The 22,902-nt window shown below is 42.6% G+C and overlaps 1 non-coding gene across 1 annotated transcript; it reads left to right on the top strand.

Annotated features, from left to right (window-relative positions):
• Positions 1-10,301: 10,301 nt before the first annotated feature.
• On the top strand, positions 10,302-10,376 carry Trnas-uga (transfer RNA serine (anticodon UGA)). The gene has a single exon. It is a non-coding gene; the product is annotated as a tRNA-Ser (tRNA).
• Positions 10,377-22,902: the final 12,526 nt, after the last annotated feature.

Here is a 22,902-nt window from a genome sequence, read left to right as displayed (position 1 = left end):
GATATTACCGAAAATAGGTTGTTTCAGCGACAACCGCCATCACTACCCTGAGGGAGATTAGGAAATGAAATGGAACTTAACAGGTTCAAGCAGTATGCGGTGTTATTATAGTGATTACGATATCGACTTAAATTTACGAAGAACTTGGCAGTATAATCCACTCGTCCGTCTTACGCTGCATCCACTCTGACACAACTGCATGTACTGATTCGGCTGACAACGCTGTCATAAAACAATTGTATCCTCTCCTGAAGCAAGCTGATCCACAAGTGTTGTAACTGGTCATTGATGTCCCCGGTACTGACTCTGGTGCAGGAGGAAACGAAGTGAAACTACTCGAGGTGAGATGGGATGTGTACTATTTCACTGATTTGTAATATCGAGTCAAATTTACAAAGAACTTGGTGTGAGCCCATTTATCAGTAGGAAATTGCGAACCCTCTTTGATCTGGAAGCATAGACTGATTCGCTCGCAAAGGCAGTCATAAATCCGTTGTATCACCCCGTGAGGCAGGCTGGCCCACAGCTGTCGTAACTGGTCCCTGACATACTGCTTCTTGGCACTGAAACCGAGATGACATACTGTCTACTTCGCACTGAGACTGAGAAGACATACTAGCTGAATATTTTCTTGCAGATTAAAGTAATGTGTCGGACCGAGACGCGAGCACTTTCCCATCAAAGGCAAAGATCCCGACCTCGACTCTCGGTCCGGCACACAGCCTTAACGGGCCAGCAAGTTTCATATCAGAGCACACTCCTGTGCAGAGTGAAAATTTCGTTCTGGACATACTAGCTGCCCCCACACACGTTCTACCGGAGACAGATGTGAGGATGTTGCTGGTCACGGGAGTACTCACCATGATGTACACTACTGGTCATTAAAATTGCTACACAAAAAAAGAAAAAAAAATTCAGATGATAAACAGGTATTCATTCGACAAATATATTACACTGGAACTGATTACATTTTCACGCAGTTTGGGTGCACAGATCCTGAGAAATCAGTACGCAGAACAACCACCTCTCGCTGTAATAACGGCCTTCATACGCCTGGGCATTGAGTCAAACAGAGCTTGGATGGCGTGTACAGGTACAGCTGCCCATGCAGCTTCAACACGATACCACAATTCATCAATAGTAGGGACTGGCGTATTGTGACGAGCCAGTTGCTCGGCCACCATTGACCAGACGTTCTCAGTTGGTGAGAGATCTGGCGAATGTGCTGGCCAGGACAGCAGTCGAACATTTTCTGTATCCAGAAAGGCCCGGACAGGACCTGCAACATGTGGTCGTGCATTATCCTGCTGAAATGTAGGGTTTCGCAGGGATCGACTGAAGGGTAGACCCACGGGTCGTAACACATTTGAAATGTAACGTCCACTGCTCAAAGTGGCGTCAATGCAAACAAGAGGTGTCCGAGACGTGTAAACAATGGCACCCCATGCCATCACGTCGGGTTATGCACCATTATGGCGATGACGAATATACCCTTCCAACGTGCGTTCACGGCGATGTAGCCAAACACGGATGCGACTATCATGATGCTGTAAACGGAACCTGGATTCATCCGAAAAAATGACGTTTTGCGATACGTGCACCCAGGTTCGTCGTTGAGTACACCATCGCAGGCGCTCCTGCTGTGATGCAGCGTCAACGGTAACCGCAGCCATGTTCTTCCACCTAATAGTGCATGCTGCTGCAAACGTCGTCGAACTGTTGGTGCAGATGGTTGTTGTCTTACAAACGTCCCCATCTGTTGACTCAGAGATCGAGACGTGGCTGCACGATCCGTTACAGGCATGCGGATAAGGTGCCTGTCATCTCGACTGCTAGTGATACGAGACCCTTGGGATCTAGCGTGGCGTTCCGTATTACCCTCCTGAACCCGCCGATTCCATATTGTGCTAACAGTCATTGGATCTCGACCAACGCGAGCACCAATGTAGCGATACGATAAACCGCAATCGCGATAGACTACAATGCGATCTTTATCAAAGTCGGAAACGTGATGGTAGTCTTTTCCTTACAAGTGGCATCACAACAACGTTTCGCCAGGCAAAGCTTGTCAACTGCAGTTTGTGTATGAGAAATCGCTTGGAAACTTTCCCGATGTCAGCGCGTTGTAGTTGTCACCATCGGCGCTAACCGTGTGTGAATACTCTGAAAAGCTAATCATTTGCAAATCACAGCATCTTCTTCCTGTCTGTTAAATTTCGAGTCCTTAGCACGTCATCTTCGTGGTGTAGCTATTGTAATGGACAGTAGTGTATACAGTTCAGAGAGACACATGTTGTGTGTGGACGAGCATCGTCCTGTTGAAGTACTGCACCACGATACTGTCCCATGACAGCTAACATACGAGGACGCAAGTGGCCCGTGACACATCGGAGCGCTGTCAGACTTCCCTCACTGCTTGCCAGCCGTGCTCTGTAGCTATAGCCGATGGCTCTCCACATCATGACGGTACGAGTAACAACTTTGTACCTCCGGAAAAACATTGCAAGAATGGGGCGCACAGGTACACCCTACCAGGGCTAGTGACGATTCTGGTGGCCGTTCTACCTGTCACACAGAGTTGTAACTCCAATCATACCCGTCGATGTGAACGACTACATCTTCTGGGGGTCTCACTTTGGTTTGGTAGGTAAAGCGTTAGAAACCATTTAAAATAGCACACTGGTGGCTTTGAAACACTGTAGGTCCTGAAAGCTGCTACCCGGCTGTCATGTGACTTCTACCAGTGATGTAAGTCAAAGAAGTTGTAGCACTTACTTTCCGAGTCGTTAGACACTGCATTTGCACACCTCTCTTTAAAATGAAATATTGTAAATATTCGAATGGGTACAATACTGCCAATTTGAGGAATGAACGAATGACGTATAACGAATGTACCACATATAGAGTTAATTAGAAAGTATTTATCCTCGAAGTGTAAAACATTAATTAATCGTAGTAATTTATTTTAAACTGCGAGAGTGCTTTTCACCTTACTACACTGTCTTTGACAAAACAGGGGGATACCAAAAGAAAAAAAAGAAACGGAATAACATTTCCGTGGGCAGAGCTTGTGTAGTATACATGTCTGCCGCTAGGCGTGTCTAGCGCAACTCATTGACAGTTCGGTTCCGCCTCTGTTGTCGACCAGGCTTGTTCTGTCCACCAGCAGTGATTGTTTTTTGCTAGCGTTGTTTTGTTCTTGTTATGATGGCAGGTTTAAGGAAACAACATGCAAGCGTGAAATTTTGTTTTCGTTTCGGTAAAAATGCTGCTGAAATTGTTTTAACGTTGAAAAGAGCTTACCAAGGTTGACACTGTGGGAAAAAACTCAAGTGTATGAGTGGTTTGCTCTATTTAAAAATGGCAACATGTCGATTGATGACAAACCTCATTCTGGACGTCGAATCGACGACCATAAGGAAAAAGTTCGAGAACTTGTGTTCACAGACCGTCGAGAGACAATTGATCAACTGTCGGATGGGTTATCTTGGAGCTCGATTCAGCGAATCTTTGGTATCATATCCCGGGCAAGGTCACAAATTTCCCCTGCAAGTAGGCAAAGATGTCTGAATTGCCTATACAAAGGACAAATTACAATGACGAAGCTATAAAGCTGACAGAGTGTATTTGTTGAGAGTTCTGTCGCTCTCAGTCTACCTCCATCGCGTCAGCGTGAGCAGTTTTTCCATGAAGTGGACTTGTTTCGTCATTGCCTTCATTTGCTCCATACTCAACTCCCGAAACTCAGATTAGTTTCTTGATAAATTACTTCTTGGGGTGACAGAACGAAGAGTGGACCGTCCCCATTCCAGATTCTAAAGATGAACAAATACATGGTAAATAATCCCCATACACTGTAAAAAAGAAATGCAGAAAATCTTAGAAGAGTCTTTGAAGAATTAATTTTTTTTCAAGACACAATACTTCCAGCAGAGATCCGTTTAAATAGCTCCTATTTTCATAGTTCTTTCTTAATACGCCTCGGGCATCGGTGTGTGTGATGTCCTTAGGTTAGTTAGGTTTAAGCTCTAGGGGACTGATGACCTTAGAAGTTAAGTCCCATAGTGCTCAGAGCCATTTGAACCATTTTGAACCAATATTGAACTTTAAATCTATCTCTTTTAGTCAGTAAAATTTAGGAAAACCTCTTTTGTACGTATTGACAACTAATAACGTATTGCAGCACCAGTTGACGTTTAACTTTGTGCGCAAAAGTTACACGCATAACCAGCACCTTGCTTCAAGCTCAGATACGACCAGCGACAATTATTTTGTAGCAGTCTTAGTGGCGTAAATAATATCCCGTGTTTTGTATTTCTTGAAGCCCGAAGAGGAACGCCAGTGATTCGAAATGTATTACAAATCTCTGGTATAAAATCAGTTAGGCTTATGTACTGTAGCTGCTTATAGTATATCCAATGTTTCTTACATACTCTTAGCCACTATTTCGCTTTATTTTGGCCGTGAGCTTTCGAAGAATTTTCATCACATTTTCCTTTATTTCCCAGATGCAGATGTAACATCTGCATTACAAAGCGGCTATTCAACGACATGGAACCCGAAGATAGTTACAGGTTGCCTATATAACGGATTCCAAGAGTAACAAAAATTTGATTTTCAATATATCATATAAATAGTAACCTAATTTAAAAATTTAAAATGCCGATATAATCTACTCGTTGTGCGATATAATCTTACGTGAAAGGTTCAACACGGTAAGGCAAGTATTACATTGCACATTGGAATCACATTAATGTGACCACCATTTACGCTCAACGTCAACGTGCAGTATCCACTCACAGAAGGTAGATGGCAGCACTCAATGGAGAGACGTCTACAGACGTTGAAGTAACCTCTGGCGTGCAACAGGGGAGTGTTATGGCACCACTGCTTTTCACAATATATATAAATGACCTAGTAGATAGTGTCGGAAGTTCCATGCGGCTTTTCGCGGATGGTGCAGTGGTATACAGAGAAGTTGCAGCATTAGAAAATTGCAGCGAAATGCAGGAAGATCTGCAGCGGATAAGCACTTGGTGCAGGGAGTGGCAACTGACCCTTAACATAGACAAATGTAATGTATTGCGAATACATAGAAAGAAGCATCCTTTATTGTATGATTATATGATAGCGGAACAAACACTGGTAGCAGTTACTTCTGTAAAATATCTGGGAGTATGCATGCGGAACGATTTGAAGTGGAATGATCATATAAAATTAATTGTTGGTAAGACGGGTACCAGGTTGAGATTCATTGGGAGAGTCCTTAGAAAATGTAGCCCATCAACAAAGGAGGTGGCTTACAAAACACTCTTTCGACCTGTACTTGGGTATTGCTCATCAGTGTGGGATCCGTACGAGATCGGGTTGACGGAGGAGATAGAGAAGATCCAAGGAAGAGCGGCGCGTTTCGTCACACGGTTACTTGGTAAGCGTGATAGCGTTACGGAGATGGTTAGCAAACTCAAGTGACAGACTGCAAGAGAGGCGCTCTGCATCGCGGTGTAGCTTGCTTGTCCAGGTTTCATGAGGGCGCGTTTCTGGATGAGGTATCGAATATATTGCTTCCCTCTACTTATACCTCCCGAGGAGACAACGGATGTAAAATTAGAGAGATTCGAGCGCGCACGGAGGCTTTCTGGCAGCCGTTCTTCCCGCGAACCATATGCGACTGGAACAGGAAATGGAGGTAATGACGGTGGCACGTAAAGTGCCCTCCGCTACATACAATTGGGTGGCTTTCGAAGTATAAATGTAGATGTTGATGTAGATGTAGTTGTGGATGGTATATAAAGCGTGTCGGAGGGGGGGGGGGGGGGCAAGGATAAAAGCCGCTACAGCTATGAAGAAGCAAAGTGATTTATCTGCGGTCAAAAATGGCATGATCATCGGCTTTCTAGCCAAAGGTGGAAACATTTTAGAACCATATAAGTCTGTAAACAGCTCACTTGCCACCGGGGTTAAGGTATACCGTGCATTTCAAAATGGTGCTATCCAAAACCGGATCAGTGCAACGATGTGCACCACGGGCAATTACGACAGAGCTGAACGACTGCTACAGAGATGCGTACTGGAGAACAGTCGTGCAACTGCTGAGCAACTTACTGCCCAGATGAAGCAATGGGCTATCAAGCGTGCCCCCTCAACAATTGCAGCACGCGAATGGTTGAGGCACCCATGCTATCTGCTGTTAATCACCAACGAAAGCTGGAATTTGTACACCAGTTTCGCAACTGGACGTTCTCTCAATGAAGAAAAGTGGTCTTTTCAAATGAATCGTGTTCTGTGCGCCATTGAACACAAAGCACACATATAGCAACAATCGTCCAGGACAGAAGAGGGAGTGTTACCATCTGCAGTATGTTTTCGTGGCATTCCCTGGGCGATCCCTTGGAAACCATGTCCACCCCTTCACGAAGCTTGTTTTTCTTCGCCGCGATGACGTATGCCAGCAGGACAATCCAACGAGTGGCACAGCTCGCAGTGTACTAGCGTATTCGAAGAACACTAGGATGAATTTGCCATACACTCCTGGCCACAAAACTCGTCGAATCTAAACCCAACAGAAAATCTCTGAGACTTCCTCAATCGGGCTGTTCGCGACATGGATTCTTGAGCGAGACCTAACGCAGCTGTCCGGGGCACTGCAGTCACATGACCCCACATTCCTGTCGGTATCTTCCAGAAGAACATTGGCTGCATTCTTCCACGTCTCGTAGTGGTCCCCGCTGCAAAAGACTTGTGACAAGTGGTGGGATTAATGTGACTGGACGGTTTAGAAACAGTCCGTACGTCGTGAGACAGCGCAACTCACTCGGGATGAGGGGGACACTTAGCATGGAAGGTCAAGGTCCCTACTATGTCACTTCTTAACACAACAACTAGCAAATCAGTAAGTAATATTTATTCAAAACAAGATTTCATAAAACTGATAGAAGGCAATCAACACGTGGCCGTGTTTAAGACAATATCAAGACATACAATCACAACAACTGACTTAAAAGATGAGCCAGGGACATTTCAGTACTTAAGAAACATAAATTATAATCTGAAGGTGCTTTTAAAAGGTGGCACATATAGTTTTTTTAAGGCAATAATCTGCAGCATGACAGTGATTTACAAAGCACACCTGTTCGTTACGAACCAAAATAACACATGCAGCACAACAAGTTAATTAATACAATTGTTTCACAAGCGAATTGAAAAACCCCTTTGTTTTACCTATACAAGAAACAGGTTAAATATCTACCAAGCGGGCAGTGACGCCAGACTGCCCTTGGCAAAATGTGACCTAACTGAAAATGCCGGAAGCGGCAGACCAGCCATCCAAAACACACCTAAACCCCGGGGCGCAACCGGAAGTCAATTCCCATTAGACGACAGGTCACAGCTTCTGTGCACCGAACCGGAACGTGGCACCGCTCCCATACACCCCAACAAGCAGAATACTGTAACACAAACATAACGCAGAAAATACGGCAAACTCCAAGAAAACATCAATTAATATAGGTTAAGAGATCAATAAACAACAATATAAATGTAGAACTAATAAATCCTTTCAATAGAAGTGACTCAAGTTTTACAGCAATATCAATGTTGTAAAAGATTTAAACGAAGAACAGTACACAAATCCAGTGCTGAAAATATAGTATCAGACTTTTATACTCTCGCAGTTTGCCAAACAATATTTCCACATATGTTTAAGGCGACAATGTGTACAAAGATGAAATGGAAAAATTTTAAGATAATATCACATTATTCAAATGCACGACTTCACAACGATACTAGGTTTTCTGCACTTTAATTTCGTTGCATAGATCTGCAATGTACCTGCCAATTTTGTAAGCTTGGTATGCAGAAACATACGACTAGACTATGACCTAATATCTTCATTACTTTACACCTACCACATCATTTGGGAACACTGATTTTTAAGGGAAGTAGTGACTGTCGGTCTTCACGCGGTCACACACCTTGCCGGCTGCTCTTACGTCAGCAAGTCGTACATTAGGGCAACCAACCATCCAATAAGTACACTCACTGCAACGCAAATCGTTCAACGAAACGAAGGCACCAGAAACACTTACACCTTCGATGGAGAGAGTTGTTCGAGATGGTCCGAGAAAACAGGCACCAAAGCAATGCGACGAACCGTGCCCGGAGTTGACATCAGGCAGGTCCAACACAAACTCGAGACCGTGTTGCAAGGTAGACCGGCGGCGCCACTGCTGGCCAAGCCCGCGTCTTTTCCTCCTTCGTCCCCGCGAACACATCCTTCCGTCTCGTAGCGAGTCCGACCCCCACTGCCGTGACCGCAAAACAGCCCGCAGATCACAACAGGGGCAAAGATCGTAGTACAGTCGGGTAATCGATAGTGACGTGCCAAAAGCTGGTGCACCAGAAAAGGCGCAGCACGTCTCACCCACCATGCATAAAATCCCTGACTATAGCTATGCAGTATCTGGAATTGACAGCCCTTAGCGACTTACAACAAACTTTAGACATAGTTTCATTTTTCAAACTTCTTTTCGTTTACATGCTTAACGTCAAATATTTAACAGATTAAATCATTTTTAAGGTAATCAGAGGTTTTGAACTTCTTACACATGAGAATTCGATTCTTTAAAGAATCTGATGTTTGCAGGTTTACTCCTATTTTGAAATTAGACGATGATCAGCTCGGTGCTTTCTAAAATTTGATTATTCTCCCTTCCATTAATTTGGCGTAGAATAACAACCGCCACCAGTCACAATAGGAGGTGATTTTATTTAACACACGGCCAATTTCGGACTTGTGCCCATCTTCAGGTGGTTTATATTCAGTTACATGTATCCATACCCGGTGTTTGAGATCTCTGTTTAAATCAAAAACAAGTAATGTGATGATGACTAAACAGACTCAAATGAAACATCTGCAAGTCGCTAAGCGACATGTATCGCAAAATACTAAAGTACTTACATAAAAGTAGATAAACCATATCGTTTTCACATTATATTCATATTTTTGTACACATATACTTCGCTTTTTACTAGATAACTGTATACTGGTCACCATGGTAATCACGGGTGCTTCCATATAATGCCTCTAAGAGAGGAGCGGCACTTCAGATGTTGGTAACTTCAGACACACATGCTTGCACAACGTGTTTATATTTGAAAAACTGAGGTAATGGCCAAAGAGATTAAGTCAAAGAAGTACACAGATGTTACGAAGACATATGCACAATAGATATTAAAACGTCATGAATATTAAATTGTTACACGGTTGTGGAACCACACTGCCATTTATAATGTCCTTCAACTTTAACAATAACCTACAACAGCACATCATTCACTGCAACAACACAGACATTTTCATAGCAAATCAGATATTTACAAACTTTTACTTGGCAATAGCATACACTTCTACATAGGTCAGACAGGTCAAAGGAGTTTCAGTACGAGATACCGGGAACGCGTGGATGCCATCCGGCTAAATAACTTTTATAAATCCAGATTCTCAACTGATTTTAAAGAACATAACCATTCAGCCACAACCGTTAAAGACAAGCTAAAGGTACTGCACACTATCAGCAAAGCAAAGAAAATCAGTCTTCTTGAAGAGCTCGAAATTCACATCAGTATCTGCAGATCACCACTCCTAATTCTCAGTGAACAAGTAGACCTTGCAAGTAAGTAATTCCTAGAGATATTTAATGGAGTATTTAAAAAATCATAAACTGTAACTCATGGCCTCCTGATACCAAGCAAGTTTTTGGAAAAAAACGCAATGTTAACCTTATATAATATACCAGCAATCATTCTAGACACAATAAATGACAGTGTGTTCCACGATCATGTAACAGTTTCATTTTCATAATTTGTAATATCTATTATGTATCTGTTCGTTTAAGATCTCTGTACTTCTTGGACATAAGTTCTTTGACCATAATCTGTTTTCAAATGTGACCACGTTGTGAGTGCACGTGTGTCTGAAGTTACCAACGTCTAAAGTGGCACTACTCTATCAAAGACGTAATATGTAACCACCAATAATTAGCAAGGTGAGTAATATACAGTTGAGTAAAGAAACGAAATATTTGTATACACAAATGTGATAAATTTGATGTGAAAACGGTGTGGATACACCAGATTTACGTAATTAGTATAATGTTTTGCAGCTCATGTGGCTTAGCCACTTCCAAATGTTTCATTTGTGTCTATTTAGACATCATCACATTCGCAGAAGAGCTTCTGTAAAGTTTGGAAGGTAGGAGACGGATACTGGCAGAAGTAAAGCTGTGAGTACCGGGCGTGAGTCGTGCTTCGGTAGCTCAGTTGGTAGAGCACTTGCCCGTGAAAGGCAAAGGTCCCGAGTTCGAGTCTCGGTCGGGCACACAGTTTTAATCTGCCAGGAAGTTTCATATCAGCGCACACTCCGCTGCAGAGTGAAAATCTCATTCTGATCACATTACTTGTTTTTGAGTTAAACAGTGATCTCGAACACTGAGTAAGAAACCATTTATCCGAATGCAGACCAGTTTAAGATGGGCACAAGCCCCAAACCAGTCGTATGTAACATAAAAATATCTTCCATTGTCACTGGTACTGATTATTATTCTACACCCTATAAAGGAACAGGCACGGAGTGCAGTTGGAACAATTATGGGTAAGGTAAATTTCATTGATTTAGATTAAATACGTTTTGTACGTAAGGTTCTAAAATAATATTGAGATAAAAAACCTGCAACATAAAATATAAATTTTGGTATTACGGAATTGACTGCAAACGGTTTAAAATGTCATTCGTCATTCTGCCGGCAGCGCCAGAGATTAATCTTGTCCTTTGGATGTGTGATAAATCCATATGGCAGTGAAAGTCTTACCTAGTAAAAATTATTGGCTTTGTATAAGCTGAAAGCGTCAGGAGTACTAGAACCTTCAATTTCGTCCACCATTTACATCTTTTAGGAAACTCTGCAGCTGTGTCATTCATGATTTGAATAATGAAAGCTGTACCTCTGAACCTCAAATTAACGTTAATGTAGTTAGGGATCAGACCTAACTGCCGACACCCATTGCTGAATTTTATGCGTGCTATAGTTTTGAAAACTTTCATTCTCATATTTTTAACAGAAAATCACATATGCAAACGTCGCCAATAATTCATGTAAGCAAATGCACTTAAAAATTAGAATAAATTCTTGAAACGCGTTGTGCTAAGCACGAATAAATAAGTGTACTGGTGCAGTTTTCATTAGTTAAAACGTATACCACTCACTTAAGATTTCAACACTTATTAACTGACAGCACAGGCTGCCCAAGTGCAGCAAAAACTCGTGTTTGTCCCTACGTGTGTGATAAATCCTTCCTGCACTAGGAGTCTCAATTCACCTCAGGTCAAACGTGTACCAACGTTTTTCGGAACTTGTCGCATATTCTTACGATTAATGGGACGTTTACAGTAACTTATTGCGACCTTTTGGCATCGTAGCGTTATTAGAAAATTCTCTGTAGCTACAGTGTTACACAGTAGCCTGAGCAGGGCGGTGTATTAGCAAATTATGGAGTGTGCTGTTGTCGGCGGCTCCGGACGGAAGCAGGTGGCACAACAGGTGAGCGAACAATTTACGATAGCGTAACGGCGCCCCGATGCGTCCAGGGATGGGGGTGGGAGGGAGACAGTGTTTAGCCGCCGCGGTCACAGGCCGTAACTTCAGGTGGGCGGCTCTTTCAGCACAGCGACCCTCACTGCTCTAGCAGAGGGCGGGCCACACCTGACCTAGCACCGCAGCTGGGCACTTGTTTAGGTGGATCGCTCACTCGCAATAAACTGCCGCCTCTAAAATCTGATAATGATATCGAGGCACTTCCTATCACCTCAGCGCACCTTAGCGTTCTACGGCCACTGTCTTGACCTCAAAAGGTGAAAAATGCCTTCCCAGCAGTGTGGTTTGAAAACTACCTTACTTCCTAGAATGAAATTTTCACTCTGCAGCGGAGTGTGCGCTGATATGAAACTTCCTGGCAGATTAAAACTGTGTGCCGGACCGAGACTCGAACTAGGGACCTTTGCCTTTCGCGGGCAAGTGCTCTACCAACTGAGCTACCCAATAACGACTCCCCCCCCCCCCCCCCCCCGTCCTCAAAGCTTTGATTCCGCCAGTGCCTCGTCCCTCGTCTCCTACCTTCCAAACTTCACAGAAGTTCTCCTGCGAACCTTGCAGAACTACGCAGGAGGCAAAGGTCCCGAGTTCGAGTCTCGGTCCGACACGCAGTTTTAATCTGCCAGGAAGTTTACTTCCTATCACGGGTGTTACTAGAGTCGTGATATGATCTCTTCTTCACAATCACAGTGGGGTAGCTTAGATATAGATTTTTTTTCCAAGCAGTAACAACTTACTCCACACATATTATAAAAATATATATACGTGTGTGTGTGTGTGTGTGTGTGTGTGTGTGTGTGTGTGTGTGTGTGTGTGTGTGTAACAATTTCAACCACCCTTCGTAGATTTACCCGTCACTGACGGTCAACAGTTGCTGTAGGGTAAATTTCACCTACGTTGCATGGTTCAGGAGGTTTGACGTCATAAACAAACAGATGCGTTCAAATTTATTACTTCTTTGCTACTAACTCTAATCTCAACACATTCTGCAAACAGTGTCAACATATTCTGCTGAATAAACTTACAAAATCACATCTTTGTATGATTCATGGATCACAAGATTTGACGTCATAAACATTGAGAAACTTGAAAAACTGCTGTGTCATACATGACGTTCAAATTTATTCCCTATTGGCAACATATTTAGCACACTTATCCACTTCCGCCGTTGAATTTACCTACACAAATATATCATTGTACCACACATAGTTCTAGAGGTATGGCGTCATAAACACAGACATGCGTGAAAGATGATGAATCACGCATGAAGTTTTAACGCATTTCTTCTTTACTGCTAAGACACCGACAAACTGCCTGTTGGCTTCTGTCTTATGTTCTTCGGTGACAATTTCTCTGACGTTTCGCCAGCACCAGTGGCATTGTTAAATCTTCAGTCTCTATTGTTGGTGCTGTAATGGAGGGTGAAGCCTTGACAATGTCAGTCACTCGTGGTGGCGAAACTTCAGAAAAATCATGAGACAAACGTCGGTCGAAGAACCCGAGACAGAAGCCAATAGGCAGTTTGTCAGCTAGTGGCCACGAAAGCCTTAATACTAATAAGGGACAACAACACACCAAAGATACTTCGCCACGGTGGAATAATAAAAAATCGAAAACGGACGATAATGTAAAGTGTATCTTGAAAATCGTGTGAACAGCCGTCTGGTGATGAACTTACCATTTATAAACCGGTAACGGCGCTATTTACCTAAATTAATAGCAGTATTAATAGTGGTTGTTTGCTGTTTTCTTGTTTGTCAGAATTAAACTATATTAATTGTACACAGCCACGTCTCACTATGTCAGTTTTAGACAAAATAGCCTTAATACTTTTGTACTAAGAGACTCTTACAATTGATTCAGCTTAAATGAATCCTTGACTCTTGGCAGGGCTTTTATCAGCTTTCAGCTACGAAGCGTTAACGACTGTAGGCGGGAACGATAGTCGTCTATAGATCTACGTAGAGCCGTTACCATGGAGACGTTTACAAAATCGCTTTATACACGAGCGAGGCAGCTGCGCCCAACACACAGAAACTGTTCAGGATTCTGTGTTTATAGATTTGTCCCTTCTGTTTATTTCTTTGTGCGACTGTTTCATAACATCAAACGTGTTTCCACGAATCCACGGAAATGAATTTTTTCAGTATTACACTACAAACACAGTTCATTTTTTCTTTTAGTTTCTAACAGAAAATTTGCAATGTTGTATTTTTCAGGTAGTAAAGCAACAATTTACGAGCAGTCATGAAATCACTGCACATTTCAGCCATATTAATTACTAAAAATAATCATCACCCGGATTGTGACCATTTTCGTACTGGCATTTGCTCCAACTGAGTTTGCCTTTGTGTGCTCCTACTACAGAGTGCAGATTATAAATTTCCCCCTTATTCCTTCACTGCCCTCCTGTGTTTGTGTCATTAGGTTCTTCCTCAGCAATCTATTCTTATCCTTCCCGGCACAACATGTCATGCTTAAAAATATGGTCAGTAACCTTTTTCCCAGTTTCAGTGAATGGCTGATCAAACCTGTCAATGCTACTGAGTATGTGATAAAATATACAATTATGTCCAGCATCTAGGAAACTTCATTTGCTTTTCCATGTAGCATGTCTTTGTAGATATTGTGTCAACTGGCAAGGGCAAGAACACCATAATCATTGGAGGAATACATCAACAGCAACCAACCAGATAGAGATTACAGTAGTAGCATTCTCATTTCTCTTTCTTTTCTTTACCTCATATTTTCAATTGCTCGGCTGCTCAGCTGTAGTTTACTTACCTTTGCCTATATTTAGTGTCCTTCGTTAATAATTGTGCCTGGGTTGCGATATATACTATAGAGACCGATATGATCGCTCTTCCTTCTATCTTGCTAAGTAAGGCAGAGTATTTCCTACCAACGATATCATGGTATTTATCTTGGTTGTGGAATAGTAGTTTTCGTCTGGTAGATGGCGATACCACAGCCGTACTTAAATAAGAATCAACTACAGCTTCAATTCACAGAAATACATTAAGAACGAAGCTCATACGACTAGGCAACATAGAAAGACACAGAAATAGTTGTCAAAAGGGCCTGGATACGAGACAGTTATTACTGGACCAAGGGACTACACCCAGTCAATCAAGAGAAACCGCACACATAAGCAAACAGATGAGAGACACCAAATAACGAAATAAAAAATGTAACTGACGACGAGTGAGAGAGCTACTGTCTAACTGATCATGGCAGTAGAACGTGCCAAATTACCTTAGTCGTTGCGTGGAGGCGTCGGTGGCACAAATGCGATCGTATTTACGAGCTGCCTCTGTAATTACGAATGATCCGCATGTCGCTACTAGCGAGCGACAAGGTCATTAACTGTTTCTCTTAGTAACTACAGATCTTTTATCGACCTTCTGGTGTCTCTACTACTCAGTTAAGCTCTTTCATCACGCTGCCTAAACGGTAGACCCATATTGGCTGGAGACTGTACTTGTCACGGAACACCAGTGAGGCAAGGCTCTTGCTGTGAAAGTTCTTTAAGACCTCAGGTTTCGAGAAAAACAACTGACTGTGCAGACCCAACCTAACTGTGCAAATTTTCACTGTTCTTGGAAGATTTATCCGTCACAACAGTTTGCTTAAATAACGACAGAACCGCATCTCTGTAGCCTCTCTGGTGTGTTCGTGCACGAAGTACCCTTCATGTTTACTACAAATTGCTCCCTTACAACAGGAGGACGCAATTTTGCTGCAAATTACTAACTTCTATATTAATTGTAACTACGAACTGCAAAAATTATGGACAGTACTTCCACAGTGGGGCATAATTACTGTTTATATGGTATCTACCTTAGGCCCTTGCAACATAAACAAGATCACGAATCAAAATTAATTACTTCGTACAAAATCTCCATACGTTCCTCGTTGACTAGTTAATCTCTAGTTAACCTAATTCTGATGTGACGATACTCGGTTGCCACCCCAGCAGAATGTGGCATCACACGTTGAACCTGTTTTGTTGCTCACTACCATGAATCTTTGGTTTCTAGTGGTTCGCTAGAGTAATTCCGTCTCTTTGTTATCCCGATTGTGACTGTATTGGATAGTGGATATACTCGCACCAGTTCAGATTAGTGAGATACGAGATATTTGTTGTCTATCTACAAATAAAGTTTTCGTAGTTTCGCTGTTATCAACTGTGCTTGGTCTTGGAGGCGTAAGTGCAGACGCAATATCCGAGACCAACCATCGTCCATAAAGTAATACGGAAACGACGCTTAGCCAATTTCGGAGGGTAGGATACGAGGTACTGGTGGAAGTAAACCCGTGAGCACGGATAGGGAGTCGTACCTGGGTGGCCCAGTTGGCAGTCCGGGTGTCGCACCCGTGCCGTGCGGACGTGCTGTGTGTTACCTCTGCCAAGTGCGCACGCTCGCTGTTGCTTACTTTCAGCGGCCGTTACTTATGAGTCGTTTATGTGTGCTACAACAGTGGTCAGTCGTTCTCGAAAATCCGCACTACGGTTCACTTTCCGCAGTGAATGAACCCGGGCAAAGGTTTTGGAGTGGAATGCTTCCTGCGTGGCGAAGTTAGGATCTCAGCTTCCGACAATGTGGGTCTTCATCTGGCCGTCTTAAGCAGAACAGCGTACTAAAAAATGGCTCTGAGCACTATGGGCTCTAACGAAATTTTGTCTTCTCCCAGGGCCTTGTTTCGACACAAGCCTTTCAGAGATTTGTCAAATTCTTTATGTAATTATCATATCTCTCTTCTCATTTTTGTATATATCCTCTTCCATTTCCATAATATTGTCCTCAAGTACATCTCCGTAGTATAGACCATCTATACACTTATATAATTTTAGTAATTAATCGCGTCGCTACAACAATGAGCCTACACATAAATGGCCAGGGCAATATTTAATTGGCTTCAAATGGCTCTGAGCACTGTGGGACTTAACTTCTGAGTTCATCAGTCCCCTAGAACTTAGAACTACTTAAACCTAACTAACCTAAGAACATCACAGACACCCATGCTCGAGGTAGGATTCGAACTTGCGACCGTAGCGCAACATTTAATTATTACTTACTAAATGGTTCAAATGGTTCAAATGGCTCTGAGCACTATGGGACTTAACTTCTGAGTTCATCAGTCCCCTAGAACTTAGAACTACTTACACCTAACTAACCTAAGGACATCACAGACACCCATGCCCGAGGCAGGATTCGAACCTGCGACCGTAGCATCGCGCGGTTTCGGACTGAGCGCCTAGAACCGTGAGACCACCGCGGCCGGCACGTACTAAATCATATACAGGGTAGGTAGTAGCTACTTACAAAAATACTCACTACAATTATTAATCTCATGTGTATTCAACAAAATTATATTCCTTCTACAAATAATTGAACCAGATACAGACCGTGGAAATTTAACGTCCGTCAGTGAGTACCGCAGAATCGACAAGACAATGAAACAGAAACTAATCATCCTTCTTCTACAAAGATACACAGATAAAAATATTTGTAATTCTGGTAGCACAGATAACCCTTCTCCATTGTTAAGTCTCTGCATTTTATTTCTACTATTACTTACCGGGGGCAAATGCTATAACGCCGCTTCACTGGGAGGGCCCGTATTCGCCATGGTAGGAATCCACTGGTCTACGTCGGAGCCACGGTCTTGCTGCATCAATAACCTGCACCTGATCCACATGCTGCTTCCCGCGGAATGCATCCTTCATTCGGCCAAACAGATGGAAGTTTTCCACTCAAATGCACGGGTGTGTCTAAGGCCTTGCGTTGTCTCGAGAAGGAGAAGTTGGTTTGCATTTTTGTGACGACGAACACGATGAAATCGTTTCTTCAACTTCCTGGTGGTACCAAAATACACGACACAGTTGATCGGTTCAGTATGAGAGAGGACACAAAACAGATAACCTCTTCAGAGTCGCCATGACTCCACCGGCCGAATAGGCGACTTTCAGATTTTTCTTCTGAGAAGAGGTGGGGTGGCGCCACTCCATAAATTGCCGTTTCCTTTCCGGTCCGAATGAGGAAATCATATTTCATCGCCTATGACGATGTTCGACTAAAAATTTTCACAATCAGACTCGTAGAGCGCAAGTAACTCTGCACTGTTGACCTTTATTGCCTTCTGTTAGGCGGCTAGGAACCCAGCTGCCGTACATCTCTGAGTACGCCAACCAGTGGACGCGTGCGTCAGCACTATCAACAGAGACGTCCAGTTGATCAATGAGGTGTTTGTCTGTGATCCGTCGATCACCTTAAATGAAAGTCTCCGTACGTTCCAACATTGGAAGAGTCGCAGCTGTGTGCGGCCCGTCGGCACGCGGGAGTTCGTACAGATTTGCGGGCCATTGTTACACTGATGACAGACGTCTCGCCCAACAACTCAGCGTGCTTTTGTTCGCTGTAAATCTTCGTTACATTCTGCAAGCGTCTGTAAGTATCCGCGATCTTCTGGTTTTCCACCAAAAGAAACTTATTAACAGCTCCCTGCTAGGAACACCCGTCCGTTACAGACGCCATTTTGAAGGGTACGAATAGCATCACCTCCAATCAAAACTTCATGAAACTACACGAGGCTGATGGGGAATATTCCATGATGTCCCACAACAAATTTCCCAATTTTTATATCGAAACTGACTGTGTGAAAACGTCTTACACTACTTGCTGAAAGCTCCTCGTACCAATTGCAGTGAATCGCAAAACCAAATGTTAGTATAATTTTTTTTGTGTCGTGCTGATTTTATCAAGGAAAATATAATCAGAAGCATTACTTTTTCACACATGGTCTTAGAGGACGTTGAGGGGTCATCGGTCTCATCGGATTAGATAAATATGTGGAAGGAAGTCGGCCATGGCCTTTCGTAGCAACCACCTCGGCATTTGCCTGAAACAATTTAGGGAAATCACTGGAAACCTAAACCAGGATGGCCGGACGTGGGATTGAACTGTTGTCCTCTGGAATGCGAGTCCAGTGTGCTAACCATTGTGCCACCTCGCTCGGTTTAGAGGAATTAATTCGGACTTAGTTTCATTAGTCTGTAAACTTATTCCAGTTAATTTTTGTTATTAAATAAATTAATTCTGAAAAAGACTTGTCTATGGATTTGTAAAACTATTATGAATTGAAATACTAGATAATTAAGCTGTCTGTTAGGTGTCTCAACTGTGTCAACAAAAAAAAGCCAGTGTGTTGTATCGATGAACTCAATCACGATCATTAAAGCGTTATTTAATTTGTATCTATATATATATCATACTTAAATAATAGTGGATATCCTGGGAAGAAACCCCCTACGTTTTCAATCAAAATGATAGCTTGTAGATGTTTGCAGAGATATATTTTCAATGACAAAATCTTAAAAAACTAACACCATATATGGATCAAAATAAGGTGGTAAGCTCCCCAAAATTTACACTTCAAAGAGAATGGACTGTGATCGATAAATGATTAAGAAAAAATGTTCCTCAGTATCAGATCACTTCATTAAAATTTAAAAAATGGTAATTTCTGGATATATTCTACATCTACATCTACGTGATTACTCTGTTACACACAGTAAAATGCCTGGCAGAGAGTTCACTGAACCGTCTTTATGCTGTCTCTCTACCGTTCAACTCTCGCACGGCGCGCAGGAAAAACTGGTACTTAAATTTATCTGTGCGATCCCTAATCTCTCTTATTTTATAGTGATGGTCATTTCTCCCCATGTAGGTGAGTGCCATCCTAATGTTTTGGCAATCGGAGGAGAAAACTGGTGATTGAAATTTCATGAAAAGATCCCGTTGCAACCAAAAACGCATTTGTTTTAATGATTGCCAGTCCAATTCACATATCATGTCTTTGTCACTATTTCCCCGATTTCGTGTTAATCCAAAACGAGCTGCCCTTCTTGGAACTTTTTTCGATGTCTTCCGTCAGTCCCACCTGATGGGGATACCACATCGCACAGCAATACTCCAGGTTAGGGCGGACAGGCGTGATGTAATAAATCTTTTTAGTAGACCTGTTGCACCTTCTGAGTGATCTGCCAATGAATTGCAGTATTTGGTTTGCTCTACCCACAACATTATCTATACTGAGCACAACAGATGAAGCCAGCAGCGCACCGATCACAGCATGCGTTTAACAGCGTTCACAGTAATTCATGGACGTATGTTCCGTGTTTGTAGCTAAATGACTTAGTATACCTCATGAATTCTGAAGCCTCTAAAAAACGACGTAAGCAGGAAAAATGGCAGTCCGCAAGAATACACGAGATAATAATGAACTGATTTTTAAATACCAGTTTCAAAAATTAAGTACTTCGTTCAGTAAGGGAGTGTACATCAGAATCTCGTTTATGCTTTGCATAAGTAAATAAAATGATATTCTTCTGTATAAAAAATATCTGCATAAGACTATATGTATGAATTTTTACGAGAACTAAAAATAGAACTCACTCTTATTTCAGTCACTGTTGTGAAGTGACTTAATCTGTGACAGTTTCCATTGCCAGACATTGCTAGGTAAAATTTGAAGAGACGTCTGTTAAAACAATATTTTAAAGGCGAGGCGGTGTCTATTTTCAGTAAGAGCCTTGAACTCTTGATCTCAATGGTGTCTGGAAAGACGTGTTTTTTCTTTAAAAATAACCAGTATGAAAGACTGCAGGAAGCTCCAGTGACTATGGTGCATCGGTTCAAGTTGACAACGCTGAGGCAGGACTCATGCTTGCAGACGCCATCCAGCGTTATTTGGCGTCCGACGTTGGGACACCAAGTACCTGCTGTCAGTCACTACAGAGCTCACATCTCTGTGGAGAGACGAAATCTCTTCTTAAGTCTCTACAGAGGACAAATGACATGCAAAAAATAGGAAATTTACCTGTGGTGTAGCTCTCAGCGGTAATTCAAAGGATGCTAAAAATCCGTTCTTAACTTTAGTGATGCACACAGGTTTTTTTTTTCTGTGTGAAATTATTCCACTCAAGAAAAAGCTACAAACTTATCATGTTGTGTCTCGAAAACAATTTTACTCACTGAAATAACTGGTGCTCGACAATGTATCTTTTCAAAGTTGCGTATCACATCGCCTTTCCTTGTCATTATTTAACTTTTAACTGACCAAGTATGGAGTCCTTTCCTCATGCACTAATCGCATAAAGCTTTTGTAATTCGCTTACTGTATTTACCTCTGTAGTATCTCTAAGAAGATCATAAGCCTATTCTTAATTTTAATCAGCGGCAGATTCATGTTTCGTTTCTTGAAGCAGATGACATTTTTGCTTCCATAAAAGTCAGCTACTTGCGAACTGGCAGGCACAGTGCTCTGCGCAGCACGGTCCAATCTCACGATACTAGTGATATTCCTGTTGGTGTACAGATGGTGAGAGCAATCCATCACACTAACTGTCAAACGACACCTGCTTTAAATCTGACAAGTGTATGTGAAACTATTTTATTACTTTGATGAAAACTTCATGTTGAATAAAGAAGTCAGTGAACTTAAACATATCGGAAAAACCTAGCCGCTGTTGCAATCTCAAGAAAAGTTTTATTCAGACATTAACCAAATTTTTGCATCAGCCCGAAATCTCGTGCGTCTGTGTTACTATTGTGACTGTTCCTGTACCGACACGGAGATCACCCTTGACGTTGTCTGAAAACATACACACAAAAACATACACACAGTTACCACGAGCTTTACCTTCGGATGTATGGGCCCATTCTAATGGATACACCATTCCAGTTCAAATTGAAACACCGGTATGTATGCGTTAGAGACATCCGTGGAGCAGCAGAATGAATATTAATTACGCCACTCAGGACATCTGTGACCAAAGATCGAGTGCGCAACATGACTTTATGTGAAGGTTTGTACCAAGGGAAGTTTCCTACGGATGGACCGGAGCCAAGGTGATGTGATGCGGACATGGAATTCAGGGCGATAATTATTGAACTATGTGAAATGAAATCGTCATAACTTCCGAACTGTATGCATTAGGACGTTCAAACGGCACGGTTGGCCGCGGGGCATGATGGGAATTAATATGCGCTTGTGCACGCACCTTATTGTTGTTGGCCAGTTGCAAGTGAAAATGTCACGATACAGCGTGCCTGAGGGCATAGCGCTTGTGAAGCTCTACTATCCGAACAATAACAGCCCAGCTGTGGCTCAAAGAAAGTTTGCGACCGAGTTCAAGCTGAAGAGAACCGGTTCAAATGTGCTGACAATCAAGAATGTGACACTTAAGTTTTGAGAGAACTGGTTGAGTGTTGGCACGTCGGTCGTCCAAAAAGGGCGAAAACGCCTGAAAACATCGAGAAGACACGCGCTGTTTTTCAACCAGCAGCAGAAAATCGATCAGACGAATTGCACAACAGATGGTAATCAAACAGGAGACACTGCGAGAAATTGTTGTTGAAGTTCTGCATCTATTCCAATACAAAATTCAAACCCATCAGCGATCAAGCTATGGAACGCGGCCATGGAACAGCTGTCGTGTTTCGATAAAACTATTGTCCACAGAATTCACGAACTGGGCTTTGATGCGAGTATGGTATGGTTTAGCGACGAAGCCCACTTTCGTTTGGAATGGTTCGTCAATAAGCAAATCGGGGCATTTCACGATCGTGAAGTCTCTTGACTTTCAACAGGTGACTGTGTGGTTTGCAATGTCCAGTCACGGAATAATCGGTGTAATGTTCTTTGAGGTCACGGTGACTACGAACGGAACATCAAGGTTCTGGAAGATGATTCATTCCCATTATCCAAAGTGAATCTGATTTTCACAAGATGTGGTTCACGTAAGACGGAACTCGACCCTTCCGAAGCAGAAGAGTGTTCGATGTCCTGAAGGAGCACTATGGAGACCGCGTTCTGGCCCTGGGGTACCCAGAGGCCACTGCGATGGGCATTTATTGCCCTATATATCCTCCGGATATGAACACATGCGGCTCCTTTCTGCGGGGCTATATTAAAGACAAAGCGTACAACAATAGCCCAAAATCTTCGGCTGATCTGTAAACAGCCCTTGAGGAGGCTATTGACAGAATCTATGTTCCGACACTTAAGCGGGTCATGCAGAGTTTCGCCACATCCTCACCAATAATGGCACGCATGTCGAACATGCATAACCTAAATCAGAAAATCTGTAGTGACGTTTACGTATTGAATAAACTGTGTGTACGCCTAGTTTGTAAGTAATTTACGTTTTCTTTCACATAGTTCAATAACTGTCATCTGTATGTTCTACTTG

Source organism: Schistocerca gregaria, chromosome 8 (assembly GCF_023897955.1).
Source record: "Schistocerca gregaria isolate iqSchGreg1 chromosome 8, iqSchGreg1.2, whole genome shotgun sequence".
Classification (NCBI taxonomy): Eukaryota; Metazoa; Arthropoda; class Insecta; order Orthoptera; family Acrididae; genus Schistocerca; species Schistocerca gregaria.
This window is presented reverse-complemented; position numbering and strand designations above follow the sequence as displayed.